Source organism: Microcaecilia unicolor, chromosome 13 (assembly GCF_901765095.1).
Source record: "Microcaecilia unicolor chromosome 13, aMicUni1.1, whole genome shotgun sequence".
NCBI lineage: Eukaryota > Metazoa > Chordata > Amphibia > Gymnophiona > Siphonopidae > Microcaecilia > Microcaecilia unicolor.
Window position 1 is genome coordinate 93,814,160 of NC_044043.1, and position 16,382 is coordinate 93,830,541.

The 16,382-nt window shown below is 42.1% G+C and overlaps 1 protein-coding gene across 2 annotated transcripts in view; it reads right to left on the bottom strand.

Moving 5' to 3' along the window:
- PHC2 (polyhomeotic homolog 2) overlaps positions 1-16,382 on the bottom strand; it is a 292,890-nt gene that overhangs the window by 104,312 nt on the left and 172,196 nt on the right. The window lies entirely within an intron of this gene.

The following is a 16,382-nucleotide window of genomic DNA, read 5'->3' on the forward strand; positions in this document are numbered from 1 at the left end:
GATGCTGGGCTCGATGGACCCTTGATCTTTTCCTAGTGTGGCATTACTTATGTACCCCCCCCCCCCCCCACCATTGTCCACAATCCTCCTTACTTTGTTTCTGAATCCAATCCAGTAGCAATTCATATAGCCAGCCTCCTGGACCTTTCCCTCTAGGGCGTTCCACTTCCTCTGATGCAACTTCCTGTCTCTGCACCAGAAAAAAGGCCCCTGATGTGAATCACTGCTGGACTAGATTCAGAAACTAAATAAGGAGGACTTCAGGGGGAGAGTAGGAGAGATACCTGATTAGCGGAGGACTCTGGGGAGGGGGGGAAAGGAGAGGAAGCTGTTGTAGATGGATTCGATCGCTAGGCATTTAGATAGTTGGGTGGCTGGTGGACGTAAGGATCACCTGGTCAATTGCCTGCCTGGTGCGAAGGTGGTAGACCTCACGAATCACCTAAAAAGGATTTTAGATAGTGCTGGAGAGGAGCCAGCTGTCTTGCTACTTGTGGGTACCAATAACATAGGAAAATGTGGGAGGGAGGTTCTGGAAGCCAAATTTAGGCTCTTAAGTAGAACGCTGAAATCCAGATCCTCCAGGGTAGCATTTTCAGAAATGCTCCCTGTTCCACGCACAGGACCCAAGAGGAAGGCAGAGCTCCAAAGTCTGGATGAGTGGTTGAGACAACGGTGAAGGATGAGGGCAGGATTTACATCTGTTAGGAACTGGGAAAGGGGGAGCCTATTCTGGAACGACTGACCTTCACCTTAACTGGGATGGATCCAGGCTGCTAGTGCTAACGTTTAAAAAGGAGATAAAGCAGCTTTTAAACTAAAACAGGGGAGGGGGGGGGGGGAGTTGACAGGAACGCATGGTTCGGTGTGTGGAGTATCCTCGAAGGCTACTATTGAAACAGGACATTTAGGGAATCCTGATAGAGAGATTTCAATAATGGTGAAAGAAAGCCAGGAGTGTTTCATGGGAGAACAGAGTAAAAGGTGCAAATTATCCCCGTCAACTTCAAAGCAGCTTGTAGATGCTAAGAAAAAACATAATTTGAAGTGTCTACATACAAATGCCAGAAGCCTAAAATCAAGATGGGAGAGTTTGAGCATATAGCACTAAATGAAGAGGTAGAAATAATAGGCATCTCTGAGACCTGGTAGATGGAGGACAATCAATGGGACACTGTGTTGTTATCAGAGTAGAAATTATACTGCAATGATACAGTGGATCAAATTGCGGGGTGTGTGTGTGTGTGGGGGGGGGGGGGTTGTGCTATATGTTAAAGAGGGAATTAAGTCAAACAACGTAAACATTCTACTTGAAACAGCTGCATGGAATCCTTATGAATAGAAATTCTATATGTGAAGGGAAGGAGTATACTGGTAGGGCTGTACTACCATCCACCATGACAGAACGAACAGACAGATGAAGACATTTTTACAGAAATTAGGAAAGCTGGCAAATTCGGCAACGGTATAATAATGGGTGATTGCAATTACCCAACCTTGACTGGATAAATGTTACATCAGGGAGCGCTAGGGAGGTAAAACTCCTAGATGTAATAAGTGACTGCTTCTTGGAACAACTGGCCAAGAACCGACAAGAGGGGGAGCTATTTCAGATCTAGTCCTTAGTGGAATGTAGGGTGTGTATGGGAGGCAACGGTGTTGGATTTGCTGGGAAACAGTGATCATAACATGAAATTTAAGCGGATATCTGAAGAAAGAGAGACTATGACAAAATGAGGAAAATAGTTAAAAAGAAGCTAAAAGGATTGGCAGCAAAGGTTAGGCGAAATGTTTAAAAAAAACAAACAAACAAACATCATAGAAGCCCAGATCAGATGTATTCCACGCATTAACAAAGATGGAAAGAAGAGCAAACGACAGTCAGTATGGTTAAAAGGTGAAGTGAAAGAGGCTATTAGAGCCAAAAGAACATCTTTCAAAGAATGGAAAAAAGGATCTAAATGAAGAAAATAAGAAGCAACATAAAGCACTGGCAAGCCAGATGCAAAGCAGTGATAAAGAAGGCTAAACGAGAATATGAAGAAAAACTTGCCCTTACCTTGTATGCTGAGCCCCCCAAACCCCCCCCCCCAAAAAAACAAAACCCACTCCCCATAACCGTACACCACTACCATAGCCCTAAGGTTTGAATGAGGGCACCTACATGTGGGTACAGTGGGTTTCTGGTGGGTTTTGAAGGGCTCACATTTACTACCACAAGTGTAACAGGTGGGGGGGGGGGGGGGGGTGGGCCTGGGTCCGCCTGCCTGAAGTGCACTGCACCCACTAAAACTGCTCCAGGGATCTGCATACTGCTGTCATGGAGCTGGGTATGACATTTGAGGCTGGCAAAAAAATATTTAAAAAGGTTTTTTTGAGGGTGGAAGGGGGTTAGTGACCACTGGGGGAGTAAGGGGAGGTCATCCCCGATTCCCTCCAGTGGTCATCTGGTCAATTTGCACCTTTTTGAGGCTTGGTCGTAACAAAAAATGGACCAAGTAAAGTCGCCCAAGTGCTCGTCAGGGACGCCCTTCTTTTTTCCATTATCGGTCGAGGACGCCCATGTGTTAGGCACGCCCCAGTCCCGCCTTCGCTACGCTTCCGACACTCCCCCATGAACTTTGGTCGTCCCTGCCACGGAAAGCAGTTGAGGACGCCCAAAATAGGCTTTTGATTATGCCGATTTGGGCGACCCTGGGAGAAAGACGCCCATCTCCCGATTTGTGTCGAAAGATGGGCGCCCTTCTCTTTCGAAAATAAGCCTGTTATTGAAACAATTACAAACTATTCAGAATGTAGCAGTTCGTTTGATCTACCTTCTCAGAAAATCAGACAGAATTACGATCTATTATGGCAAATTGCATTGGTTATGGGTAGAGATCCAGATATCCCATAGAAAATTGCTCAGGGATGAGTTCCACAGTATCTAATTTCTTCTGTACATTATGCGTCAGGAAGAAAACTATGTAATATTATTTTTGAAATGTTACATCCTAGACACATTGGGGCTCATTTTCAAAGCACTTAGCCTCCCAAAGTTCCATAGAAACCTATGGAACTTAGCCTCCCAAAGTGCTTTGAAAATATGCCTCTTTGTGATCTAGTGTCTTTCTGTAATCCGCTTTGAACTATGGAAATGGATTTAGTGGCATATAAGAAAAATAACTGTATATTTGCAAGGTTATATCAAAAGGAAGGGCCTAGAGATAACATCTTACGGCATTTAGAAAGATTTTTTTTTCATTGATTCTGTGCAACCTACACAGGTTTGAAGCAAACCAAACTTTATGGCCCAAAAATCACTCATACAAATAAACTGAAAAAACATTCCAACAACTTTACCTGAAAAATTCAGCACACGTTCAAAATAAACGCTATCAATAGAAATCAAACAAAATAAAACATGGAAAAGAAAATAAGATGATACCTTTTTTATTGGACATAACTTAATACATTTCTTGATTAGCTTTCGAAGGTCGCCCTTCTTCCTCAGATCGGAAATAAGCAAATGTGCTAGCTGACAGTGTATATAAGTGAAAACATTCAAGCATTACTATGACAGTAAAATAGATACTATTGGAGATTCTACATGGAATGTTGCTACTATTGGAGATTCTACATGGAATGTTGCTATTCCACTAGCAACATTCCATGTAGAAGGCTGCGCAGGCTTTTCTTTCTGTGAGTCTGACGTCCAGCTCCTTGTGACTCTGGGCAAGTCACTTAACCCTCCATTGCCCCATGTAAGCCGCATTGAGCCTGCCATGAGTGGGAAAGCGCAGGGTACAAATGTAACAAAAATAAAATAGATACTATTGGAGATTCTACATGGAATGTTGCTATTCCACTAGCAACATTCCATGTAGAAGGCTGCGCAGGCTTCTGTTTCTGTGAGTCTGACGTCCTGCACGTATGTGCAGGACGTCAGACTCACAGAAGCACAAGCCTGCGCGGCCACACTGGTGATCTGCAAGGGCCGACTTCTACACGGAATGTTGCTAGTGGAATAGCAACATTCCATGTAGAATCTATAGAAATGAAACAAAATAAAACATGGAAAAGAAAATAAGATGATACCTTTTTTATTGGACATAACTTAATACATTTCTTGATTAGCTTTCGAAGGTCGCCCTTCTTCCTCAGATCGGAAATAAGCAAATGTTGGTAGATGACAGTATATATATAAGTGAAACATCAAAGCATTTCAGTGACAGTCTAACAGGATGGGTGTGGATAGGTGAGAGACAGGCTCACCTATCATAAAAATGTACTGCTTTGTCCCCCTCCTGTCTCCATGCATATCTCACCTGTCCCTCTTGCTGTCTCTCACCTATCCACCCTCATCCTGTTAGACTGTCACTGGAATGCTTTGATGTCTCACTTATATATACTGTCATATACCAACATTTGCTTATTTCCGATCTGACGAAGAAGGGCAACCTTCGAAAGCTAATCAAGAAATGTATTAAGTTATGTCCAATAAAAAAGGTATCATCTTATTTTCTTTTCCATGTTTTATTTTGTTTGATTTCTATTGATAACCTTAAGAGTGGACTAACACGGCTACCACACTCTTCTACTTAAAATAAACGCTAAAATTGATAACAAAGAGGGACCTCAGAAGGGCAGCTTGTTTATTAAAATGTAATTTGCTTCATCTTCTCCAAAACATTCAATCACTGGTCCCACAATTCATGTATTAAATTCACAACTCGTGTTTTTAATGCACTTAAAAGAACTCACTACCTCTCTACCTCATCTCCCCTTACGTTCCCGCCCGTAACCTCCGTTCACAGGACAAATCCCTCCTCTCTGTACCCTTCTCCACCACCGCCAACTCTAGGCTCCGCTCATTCTGCCTCTCCTCACCCTATGCTTGGAACAACCTTCCCGAGCCCTTACGCCAAGCCCCCTCCCTGCCTGTTTTCAAGTCTTTGCTTAAAACCCACCTCTTCAAGGCTGCGTTCGGCACCTAACTCTCACCTTTCAGTAAATCCAGACTTCCCCAATTTGACCGCCCCTATCGGACTGACCGTTCACTTGTCTCTTAGATTGTAAGCTCTATGAGCAGGGACCGTCCCTCTTTGTTAAATTGTACAGCGCTGGGTAACCCTAGTAGCGCTTTAGAAATGTTAAGTAGTAGTAGTAACTCAACTGGTCACTCTGCACTAATCTCAAATGCTGATGTCCGCTAGAAACTTCTCTTCCTGACTTCTATTTTGTCTAAAGAAGACTACTTCTTTGGAGGAGTGGCCTAGTGGTTAGGGTGCTGGACTTTGGTCCTGGGGAACTGAGTTTGATTCCCACTTCAGGCACAGGCAGCTCCTTGTGACTCTGGGCAAGTCACTTAACCCTCCATTGCCCCATGTAAGCCACATTGAGCCTGCCATGAGTGGGAAAGCGCAGGGTACAAATGTAACAAAAATAAAATAGATACTATTGGAGATTCTACATGGAATGTTGCTACTATTGGAGATTCTACATGGAATGTTGCTGCTATTGGAGATTCTACATGGAATGTTGCTATTCCACTAGCAACATTCCATGTAGAAGGCTGCGCAGGCTTCTGTTTCTGTGGGTCTGACGTCCTGCACGTACGTGCAGGACGTCAGACTCACAGAAGCAGAAGCCTGCGCGGCCACATTGGTGATCTGCAAGGGCCGACTTCTACATGGAATGTTGCTAGTGGAATAGCAACATTCCATGTAGAATCTCAAATAGTAGCAACAGTGGAGGAGTGGCCTAGTGGTTAGGGTGGTGGACTTTGGTCCTGGGGAACTGGGTTCAATTCCCACTTCAGGCACAGGCAGCTCCTTGTGACTCTGGGCAAGTCTCTTAACCCTCCATTGCCCCATGTAAGCCGCATTGAGCCTGCCATGAGTGGGAAAGCGCAGGGTACAAATGTAACAAAAATAAAATAGATACTACTGGAGATTCTACATGGAATGTTGCTATTCCATTAGCAACATTCCATGTAGAAGGCTGCACAGGCTTCTGTTTCTGTGAGTCTGACTCACAGAAGTAGAAGCCTGCGCGGCCACATTGGTGATCTGCAAGGGCCGACTTCTACATGGAATGTTGCTAGTGGAATAGCAACATTCCATGTAGAATCTCAAATAGTAGCAACAGTGGAGGAGTGGCCTAGTGGTTAGGGTGGTGGACTTTGGTCCTGAGTTCAATTCCCACTTCAGGCACAGGCAGCTCCTTGTGACTCTGGGCAAGTCACTTAATCCTCCATTGCCTGCCGCATTGAGCCTGCCATGAGTGGGAAAGCACGGGGTACAAATGTAACAAAAATAAAAATAAACTTCAGAAATTCAATAGATTCTCCTTCCTAAAGGACCTCCAATATCACTGCTACTCTACTGACTGCTGGACTCAATGCATTTTAAATGTCACAAAATTTAGTACATGGACTTTCAGACCAGTGAATGAATGTTTTGAAAGAGAAGCTGCAATGACATTTTAATCAATGGACAACTTCTGAGGTCCCTCTTTTTCACTGATTTTAGCGTTTATTTTGAACATATGTGCTAGAGTTTGTCAGCTAAACTTGTTGAAAAAGACCAGGAACATTGCCAACCCCCCCCCCCCCCCCGATAAAGAGTCTCTTTTATTTATTAACCACTGAAGTTTTTCTCTTAGATCTGGATGTTTAATAAATACTAGCCATTGTTTATGCTGTTGGTTCTATTCCTGACCTTTTTCTTGGTAACTCTGAAGAAAAGCTGAGGGGCAAAGTTCTACATTTGAACTTGTTGGCCCGTATTTTCAATTTACTTGTATCTCTCTCTTCACTCAGGGTCAAACTGTGCCTTAAAAATCAGGGCTGAAAAACCACACAGTTAGCATGCGCACACGCTGTTTTTGTGGCTAAAACTTAGGTGCACCCACTTAGGCCACCTAAAACCAGGTTTAAATACCTGCACCTAAGCTAGGCGTAGATTGAGTGTATTTCATAACAGTGCACGTAGTTTTTTAAACACCCACAACTCGCCCATTCCACGCCCATGGCCACACTCCCTTTTCGACTGCTCATGAGAATTTACGTGCACCGTTTCATAGAATACGTCTAGAAAGTTGTGATCATAAATTCTAATTAAAGCCAATTACTGCCGCTAATTGGTTAAGTACTAATTATTGGTATTGCTTGGCTTTTTAATCAATTAAGTTGCGTGTGCAATTTGTCCGTGCGCTCAAATTAGTACGCACAACTTAAGGTGCCATATATAGAATTTGGGAGTCCATATTTAAAGTTCATTTTGAAACTGTGGCTGACCGAACATAGTTGATAACATCTACGAAAGAACAGGTAGAGGGTTGGGTCTCTGTCCCAAGGGATAACTAAAGCTACCAAGTGTGTAGGCTACCTATGTTCTTCTCCAGATGATTCTTCTAACAGCAAACTGAGGCTATCCATAGACATGTTCTCCACACCATCTTCTCCATATTGCCCTGGACTCCAGTCACTGAACGCAATACTTCTTCCTACATCCAACGTACTTCATGGAGATATTGCTTACAGAGGTCCAACTAGGGATACCTTGAGGAAGTTAATACTCTCAAATGAAGGGCTCTAGTACAGTTCTCCAAATTTATAAGCCTCTTATGGACTTCAGTGCCAGAAGAGGAATGATCCAGCATGAAGCAGAGGAATGTTCTCCAAAGACACAATCCTGACAGATTTCAACTGCTTCTGGACTTCAGGTTTAACTTCATTGGGAAGCATAACAAGAGTTGTAACAAACTTATCAGGGTACGTTAAGGCTGACAAAATTATTTCCTGTTGCCATTCAAGCTCCAGCAACCTCTCCTTCACTGCTTGGGGCTTCGATCTCCCCAGGAGTGCCAAACAGACTTCTCTCCACTGCCTTCCAAGGCTCTAACGCCTCCTCTCAGGTGATCTACAGCCATTGCTCCTTCGAAGAACTGGCCATCCAGAAGATACTCTGTATCCAAAACACTTCTCAGCTCTACACCCACTGACACTCGCATTGGGGTGAACCATTCACTCAGACTCAAAGAGATCTCTTCATTCAGTGGAATCCTCCACCAACCTCCAAGATACCAGATACACTGGGAAAGACTATACAGATGCTCTTAAATCGATATCCGCTGCTTCAGGGATAAGGAAGAACACTTAAAGGTAACTCACTGGTTTTCCCCTTCCTTTTTTTCAATCACAGGCAGGTGTTATTTTAGAAGGGGGGGGGGGGGGGGGAAGAAAAGAAAACTCTGCAACCATCTTTTGTAGATAGAATGTATTTGGATACAGGCAGCAGATGATGTTTTGTATATTCCTGAGAATCTAGCATGTGATGTTTTTGTTCTTTCCTGAGAAAGTAGCAGAATAGCAGGTGATGTTTGTACATTCCTGAGCAGGTTCACGAGCTGTTCATGTAGAGTTGTTCTTGTAAGCAATGCATGATCATGGTTGTGTAAGCAAAATGTAACCAATAGTAATGATAATACATGTAATATCCATGAATATTCATAGAGTATATAAGAAGGGGATTGACTCCCAAATAAAGGGTTTTTTGCCCAGACACACGAGAGGAGAGTTATTTTGCAACATCTGGTGATCCCCGACGTGATCGGTGAAAACGTGACGTACTTACTACGACTGGAACAGTCAGCGCGCCATTCCTTCTACGGAACACTGTAAGTATGGGGGGAAATTTAACATCATCACATAAACAACATGCACAGGAGCTATATACTATAACGCAAAGATATGGTTCCTCCCGAAATCCAATAACTCTTAAAGATATAGAGCGTTTAATTGAGGAAATAGTTTGTCAATGTCCCTGGTATCCAGAGAAGGGATCATTCGATCCTCAAACATGGGAAAAGATAGGGCAGCAGTTTCGTTTAGAGCCTAGAGTTTCGACTCCTATATTATTGACTTGGAGAGAGATATATTCTACTATAGTAATTCTCTCTTCTGGATTGACAGGCATTACTAACGAAAATATATCCAACAAATTGCCAGGCAAGACCTGGTCTCTTTTACCTCCCGCGACTCTTGGACCTACACCTTCTCCTCCTTCTTGTCGGCTGGCCACCGATATGGGAAGGGAAGAGCAAAACAAAACTCCTGACTTTACTACTACTACCCCTAATAAACCAATTGAAAATATCCAAAACAACAACGCTAATGATAGCGTTATTATTACCAAAACACCAAAGAGCGTAGAACGACCTAGTTTAATTCAATTAGGTATACAGCAAGCACGAAAAAATGGTGAATTCATTTGGAACGATGATCTATGGGATAATTCGGAACCTAATCCTAATTTATACCCAGTTACTAGAACTACAACAATAGAGGCAGGGAACGAAACACATCATGCAGAATGGACTGCTCTACCTTATCAAGTTTTGAGAGAATTACGTAGAGCTATCGTAGAATCAGGTTTAAAAAGTTCATTTGTTCAAGGCATGATAGAAGGGATTAGTAACGGTTACTTAATGACTCCAAAAGATTGGAAAGACCTTTTCCGTATGCTGTTAACTCCTGCGCAATATGTAGTGTGGGATAATGAATATAAGCAAGCAGCACAACTTATCACTGGGACTAATTTGGTGCCTGATCAAATTTATGGATCGGGACCATTTTCAACCCTTGATATGCAAATTCAACAAAACGATACCTGTTTTCAAGCCATAGGCACTTGTATCTTGCGAGCATTTAAAAGAACACCAGAAGGGAATAAACCAACAAAATCTTTTGCATCAATTAAACAGGGTGCAACCGAATCTTACCTTCAATTTGTTAATCGATTGCAGGAAGCTGTAACTAGGCAAATTGATAATCTTGATGCGCAAACAGAGTTATTGATTAAATTAGCCCAAGAAAATGCAAATTCAGATTGCAAAAAGGCATTGCAGACTGTAGCTCATCGCCCAGGAATTACTTTAGCAGATTTATTGAGCGCATGTGCAGATGTGGGGACTCATGGTTATTCTATGAATTTGTTAGCAGGAGCTATACAAAAGGTAATAAGCCACAGGGGACGTGTTTTAATTGTAAGAAACCAGGACATTTTCGAGCTCAGTGTAGAGCCCCAGGAGGGGGTGCCAACTTTGCAAAAGGACCTTCTCGACCTTCTCGAAAATGTCCTCGATGTCAAAAAGGATATCATTGGGCCAATCAATGTCGCTCTAATCCAATTAATTCCACACCGCCACCCCCAAAAAACTTTGCTCCGGGTTAACTCCTAACCTCGGTCCAAAGGGAGTGCAAGGGTCTTTTGCTCATAGTACTACTGCTACACAAGGTAGTGCAGGAATTGACCTTATTGCAGCGGAATGTAAAACTGCCATCTTACCTCATGAAGTTTTGGTATATAATACTACCTTTAAAGGACCCATTCCAGCGGCTACTGTAGGTTTAGTATTACCTCGCTCCTCTGCATCGAAGGCAGGTATTCATGTTATCCCTGGAGTTATTGATGCTGATTACACAGGCATTGTTAAAATTCAAGTATGGTCCTCATCACCTTTAACAATTTCTCCCGGGGACTCGTGGGCACAATTAATTATTTTACCATATTTTACAGCACCTATTCCTTCTACTGTCTCTCGTACAGGGGGCTTTGGATCTACGCGACAGGTAAGTGCAGTTTTAAAACCGGTTTCTAATGCACGACCCACTGCTCAATTTTTATTGCAACAAAAGCCCTTTGTTGGTATATTAGATACCGGGGCGGATGTTTCTGTCATAGCTTATAAACAATGGCCTGTGGAATGGCCCATTGAAGATACTTCACATGTGACAGGAATAGGGGGAACTCAGTCAGCCTCCCAAAGTTCTCAATGGTTATCTATTACATATCCTAACGATACCAAGGTTCTAGGACATATTAAGCCCTGTATTTTACAAGTACCCTTTAATTTATGGGGTCGTGACCTTTTGGAACAATTAGATGCATCATTGATCCTACCTGATTAACAGTTCATAAATATGTCTTTTTCTCTTCCTTTGGAATGGAAAACTGACAAACCTGTTTGGGTAGAGCAGTGGCCGATTACCAGAGAAAAACTGTTGATTTTACATCAATTGGTGGAAGAACAATTACAATTAAATCACATTGAGCCTACCAATTCTCCATATAATACTCCGGTATTTGTGATCAAGAAAAAATCCGGAAAATGGAGATTTTTACATGACCTACGAGCTATTAATGCGATTTTAGAACCAATGGGCCCGTTACAATGTGGTATTCCAAATCCTAATTTGATTCCTTATGATTATCAATTAGCTATTATAGATCTGAAGGATTGTTTTTTTTCAATTCCTCTCCAGGAAAAAGATTATAAATACTTTGCTTTTACTGTACCTGTTTACAATAATGCACACCCTACTACTAGGTATTGTTGGAAAGTTTTGCCCCAGGGAATGTTAAATTCACCCACTATTTGTCAATACTATGTTCATCAAGCCTTGCAACCATTTCGTGCCTATTTCCCTCAACTTTTGGTATATCATTATATGGATGATATACTAATTGCAGGGATAACTCTTCCCCCTTCTTGGAAATCTACTTTAATTTCTATCTTGGCCTCCTCAGGATTAACAATTGCCTCAGAGAAGGTTCAAGAAAAGGAACCCTATTTATATCTAGGTTTCCGTATGACTAAAGCTGCAGCCCAACCTGTCGCTCCTCATCTCAATTTACAGTCTCCCACGACATTACATCAATTACAAGAGATTTTAGGAAATCTCAATTGGTTACGTCCCTACTTGAAACTTCCTACAGAATTTTTACAACCCCTGTTTCTCGCATTAAAAGGTCATAAAACACCTGCTGAATTAATTACACTCACTGCATCGCAACAAACAATTCTGTCACAATTGGATCAAATCTTACAAACAAAATGGACAGATAGACGAGATGCATTTGCCCTTTTTTGTTTTTGCGTTCTCAAAGACCCCACCCACCGACAACCGTTTGGTGTCTTATATCAAGATACAACTCCTCCGAAATTGATAGAATGGGTCTATTTACAGAATACTCTCCATTCTACTATTACACAATGGCCCCAGCAACTAGCCTTGCTGATTACTAAAGCTCGAGAGCGAGCAACATTCATGACTGGTTTCGACATTCTTAAACTCATCATTCCTCATTCTTTGTGGCAGTGGGAAAAAATGATTCAGTTCTCCGACGACTTGCAATTTATTTTAGCCACTTATGTTGGTATTATAGATTGCCACTATCCTAAAGACCCTCGCATACAGGGCACATCCATTTTGCCAATCACTCTTCATGATCCCATTTCTTTACGTCCACTCCCTACTGCTCTCACCGTCTTTACAGATGGTAGTCCCACTCGTGGGGTGGTTACTTGGTACAATCTGAACAAATGGCACGTCAAATTTACCTCTCCACAAACCTCTGCTCAACGTTCAGAGCTTGCTGCCATCATCCTGGCTCTTTCTTTATTTTCAGATCAACCACTGAATCTTATTGTTGACAGTCAATATTGTGCTAATCTTGTCCGTCGCATGCCCGACAGTTATGTATCATTCAAAATGGATGCCTCTTTTTATGCTTTACTGTTAACCCTCCAAGGTTACTTGGAGAATCGCCTTTCTTCTCTCTTTATAGGTCATATCCGCAGTCATCAACCTTTTCCTGGTGGTCTGTCTGAAGGGAATGCTCGAGCGGATCGCCATCTTCATTTTTTCTCCACAGCACACTGCAGTCATGAACTTCATCATCAAAATGCACCTAGCCTAGCTCGCCAGTTTCAAATTTCTTTAGAAGAAGCTAGAGCTATTATCAAAAATTGTCCACAATGTTCCTTTTCAGCTCCTACTACCTTTTTTCCTGGAGTTAATCCTCGTGGTCTGGAAGTTAATAGCCTCTGGCAAATGGACGTTACTCACTTTCCCCCTTTTGGTCAATGGTCTAAGCTTCATGTGGTTGTTGATACTCATTCTGGATTTTTGTGGGTCACTGCACAAAAAGGGGAAACTACATCTCATGTCCGCTCTCATCTTCTCCAAGCTTTTGCGGTCATGGGTGTTCCTAAAACTCTCAAGACAGACAATGCCCCTGCTTATACTTCCACCTCCTTACAGGAGTTCCTGACCCTCTGGCATATTGAGCACCTTTTTGGTATCCCCTATAACTCCACTGGTCAAGCTATTGTTGAACGTGCTAATCGCACACTGAAAACTGCTTTAAGTAATCTGACTACAAAAAAAGACGGTATTCTCCGTCATAGAGTAAGCATTGATGAATGCTTAGCACAAATCCTTTACACACTGAATCATCTCAATCTCATCAATAATCCTGCTACAAAAACTTTTTCTTCCAGATTTGAACAACATTTTCGTACTCCTGCCCCACCTTTATCTCGTCCTTTGGTCATATACCGACAACTACCTTCTGATCAGTGGAGTTCCCCTGTGCCTCTCCTTACCTGGGGTCGTGGTTACGCTGCTGTTCAAACAGATTCTGGCCCGGTGTGGATTCCAGCAAAGTGGGTGAAACCTCATGTCGTGGCATCAAGGTCTTCACAACCCAATTCCCAATTTCACACTCACCCTTCAAGGACCGCAGATGCAAACACGCAAACGGTCAGTGACTCGTCAACCTAATGCTCCTGTTACTTGGGGACAAATTAAAGCCTTGAGTCAACAAGCTACAGAGACTTTAGAAAAAGCTCATATTGAAAAGACTGATGATAACTTCGTAGTGGCTATTATTGCAGCGCTTAATGCTAATTCCATTACATTGCTTCTACTGTGTTGTTGTTTGTACATACCTTGTGGACAGTCACAATTACTTCCCACAAAAAATATTTGGGAAGCGTTTGCAATTTCACTGAACCAAACTGATTTCTGTCTTTCTCATCAAAAGGCAGTTGGAGAAGTTTTGGCAACTTGCCTGATTCCAGTATGTCATGATCCTAAAGATATGCAAAATGATACTTGGTTTTATTCACAGCTTCCTGTTAATTCATCCTATCGAAATGCTTCTTATGAATACCATAATTGGGGAACACAAACCCTGTTGCCGCCTACTTTGGCAATGCATGTGAGAACCAATCAAATAGCTAGTATCAATATGACATGTGCTCGTATGGTTAATTGTACCCGATCAAATTGTGTTAATTTTGGACCAACTTTGTTAAATTGTAGCTCCTACGAAAATGTTTCATATATTTATAAATTTACTCATTTACCCCCTGGCTGGTTTTGGTCATGTGGAATGTATACCTTTAATTATATTCCAGCTAATATATCTGATGGTACTACATGCTGTCTAAGTCGACTCACTATGGTACTTCCCAGTAAACATATTTTATTTTCTAACTCCTCACATATGCGATCCAAGCGTATGACCCTTGCTGCCAATTGCAATGATAATGTTAAATTTCTGAGTCAAACTGAATATCTGGCACTTGCATTTTCATTAATAGGTGTCCCTGCATTGGCAGCGGCAAATGCAAAAAATATTCGTGAATTAGCCTGTTGGGCAATTAAATCAATCAATGCAACCTCCACTGCTATTAGTTTACTTAATGCTGAGCAACAGCAATTACGTCATGGAGTTTTACAAAATCGAGCAGCCATTGATTATCTTTTATTACTTAACCATCATGGTTGCGAAGAGTTTCAGGACATGTGCTGTTTTAATTTATCTGACAATTCAAAGGCCATTGACAAACAATTAGCTTTCCTACGGAATTTAACTACTCATATTACTATTCATAATAACCTACTCTCTGATGTATGGGATCAATTGTGGCAATGGATCCCTTGGACCTGGCTCCGCCCTATTATCCAGTATTTAGTCATTGGTATTTTTGTTTTCACTATTTTTTGCTGTTGTATACAATGCATTCCTAACCTTTTTTCTTTATGTTTTCCTCGTCCATTCGCTCCAACACGTCACTCTGCTCAATATGTTTATAAGCTATTACAAACATCTCCACCTCCATCTCCAGCTGGCACACCACGGAGATTTCATTAAAAAAAAAAAAAAAAAAAAAGGTGGAGATGTAGATAGAATGTATTTGGATACAGGCAGCAGATGATGTTTTGTATATTCCTGAGAATCTAGCATGTGATGTTTTTGTTCTTTCCTGAGAAAGTAGCAGAATAGCAGGTGATGTTTGTACATTCCTGAGCAGGTTCACGAGCTGTTCATGTAGAGTTGTTCTTGTAAGCAATGCATGATCATGGTTGTGTAAGCAAAATGTAACCAATAGTAATGATAATACATGTAATATCCATGAATATTCATAGAGTATATAAGAAGGGGATTGACTCCCAAATAAAGGGTTTTTTGCCCAGACACACGAGAGGAGAGTTATTTTGCAACAATCTTTGTACCAGCTTTATAGCTTGTTGTGGGTACTGCTGTGACTGCTACAGCCAGGCCTAGGATTAACCCAAAGCTTCAAAAGAAAAGGTCTGCAGGGCAGGAGAGAGCCAAGCATATGCAATGTGTAAAATTCAGTGTGGGAGAGAGAATGAGAAGAGGGGGGGGGGGGGGTGAGGGGGAGAAGAGTAGGCAGATGAGAGAATGGGTTGGTGCTGAGAAGAATGATGATTGTCAGAATATAAACAGTTATACTCCAGGGTATAGGGAACAAGTTTCTAGAGAGATTCTCAGTGGGTTAAAGAGGTCTTTAGCAATGTGTTTGGGTGGGGGGTGGGGTGGAGGGGATAACAACCCTTTTTTTTTTTTTTAATTGTTGCCCTTCCCCTGTATGAGAGGAAAGAGGCAGCACTAGGATCATCCTGGTGAAAGCGATGTAGAGAATTTATTTTTAATTGCAAGTATAATTATCTGCTAAAACTTTACAGTTTTCTACAGGTTCTTGTGCAACTTTCAAATGGAAAAACTCCCCAGGAAAAGTCCACTTTTCGACTACAGGCCTGCACACAAGCTGCATATAGGTGGGGGGAGGGGAGGGGCATCAGAACAATTACCCTTCCTTCCCAAGGTCCTGCCAAAACCTCCCACTATATTCAGGACCAAACCTCTGGAATACTGGTCGTGGCATATGCACGCAGCCAAGACAAAACCAGACCTACGCTTTATGGGTTGTCCAAGGAGGTCTGATAATACAGTTTCTGTACATCAAAGCCAAGGTTCCAGTCACCAGCTGAGAATGGCTCTTTGGCTGAGAAACCACAGAAAGTTTGCAGGACCACCGCTGGAAGCAGAAGCCATTAAAACCGTACGTCCAAAATGCCTGATGCATTTCTAACTGTTGTGCATCCATTTTTGCACTTCTGATCAGTCTACTGGCTGGGGAGTGGGGTGTAAAATGAAAAAGGTAGAAAAACTCGCAGATACTTCTAGCAACAGAGTTAGCAACTACCCAGTAAAACCTCCCTCCGTTTCCCCAGTGCC